The sequence below is a fragment of the Octopus bimaculoides genome, chromosome 1 (assembly GCF_001194135.2).
Source record: "Octopus bimaculoides isolate UCB-OBI-ISO-001 chromosome 1, ASM119413v2, whole genome shotgun sequence".
Classification (NCBI taxonomy): Eukaryota; Metazoa; Mollusca; class Cephalopoda; order Octopoda; family Octopodidae; genus Octopus; species Octopus bimaculoides.
Genome location: NC_068981.1, coordinates 167,107,853 through 167,109,414, shown reverse-complemented (window position 1 = coordinate 167,109,414; position 1,562 = coordinate 167,107,853). Strand labels below are relative to the sequence as shown.

The 1,562-nt window shown below is 35.7% G+C and overlaps 1 protein-coding gene across 2 annotated transcripts in view; it reads left to right on the top strand.

The window, feature by feature from the left end:
- LOC106883124 (Bardet-Biedl syndrome 4 protein) overlaps nt 1-1,562 on the top strand; it is a 58,800-nt gene that overhangs the window by 53,717 nt on the left and 3,521 nt on the right. The window lies entirely within an intron of this gene.

Here is a 1,562-nt window from a genome sequence, read left to right as displayed (position 1 = left end):
TCATTCTCCTTGTGTTCATAATAATTTTTCCATCGTCTTGGCTCAACAGCCCTCACCGTTTGTTTTTACTGTCTTGTTCTCACTGTCATGTTCTTGTTAACACTTTCACCCTCCGCAAAAAATCCCAAATTTTATTTAATTTGCTTTGCGGGAAGGACTGTTTCAACAAAGTCGCATATTGTCCTTACCTTTGAAACGCGGAGTAGATGAAACAGAGATAACTGAAGAAGGGGTGTATTCTTTATGTTGCATGTCTCGTTTCTCTGTTTGTTTTTTTCGTTGTTCGAAAAAAGTTCGTTTTCTATGTTTTCGTTTCTCATTGTGTTTAATGTTTTTTTGATGTCCTGTACCCATATATGCATGTATATATGCATATATATGTAAGTATGTACATATATGTATGTATATATGCATATATTTATATATTATTTATATTGTTATATGATCAAACGCCACACATCCTTTTCCAAGTAAGTTTTGTCTATATATATATATATATATATATATTATTGAATGACAAGGAAACAGGGATTATATAGTCAACTGCATTAGCTTACTGCTGTTTCTGCTATAAGATGTTGCACAAGCACTCAGTTCTGAGTGCACCGCGTCTTATAGCAGAAACTTCTCGCTCTACATTCACAACATTCATGGAAATCAGCTTCAACTTGAGAGTACAGTATGTCTATCATTGGAGTTTTTGTGGCTCTGGTCGTGGTCTAACTGCATGGCCTTCCAACCCAAATACAAGATGTTTTTACAAGACACCACATATATGAATGGACTCACAATGAGCTTTGACAGGTCTTGTTTGCAATCATGCTGAGTATCCATGACACACCCACCTCACCTATCAATCCTGACAAACCAGGTGAGGAGAGCTGGTTTAGTTGCCAACCACCTGACCCTGAAACAAGTAGTACTGGACTGCATGATACAAGTTGCAGGATTTTCCTGACATTGACCTCAGTAGCAGAAACAGCTATAAGCTAATGAAGTTGATTATGTCATTCAGTCATTTATATTATGCTCTGTACTCACCTAACATTTTATTCTAATGCATATGTATATCGAATTCTGACAACTAGTTATTAGTATAATCAATAGCAACAGAAGCTGTATTATTATCACAAGGTAATACTAATCCCCATTTAAAAGTGGATGTTGTATTAGAACACAGAATTCTGTGATAGTTACCATGAAAGAACTTCTCATATGGACTTGTGGTGCATATAAGCACTCTTGCTTATATCATTAGTGGAAGATTATCATCCACCATCACCACCAGGACTACCAGATCTCATGATTTTGGCCTTCCTTGGCCTCGTCACTGGTAGACACCCAAAAGAGATAGCAGTGATTCTTCTATCAACAATATACATACAATTTCAGTACCTCATCAGGCACTGGTGTCACAAATAGCCAGTGGACTTATTAAAAAGTAATTAATACTGATAGAAGCAGTATTAATATCAAAAGGTAACATTTATTCCCACTTAAAAGTGGGTGTTGTATTAGTATCACTATGCCTAAGTGAGCTCATTATATATATATATATATAT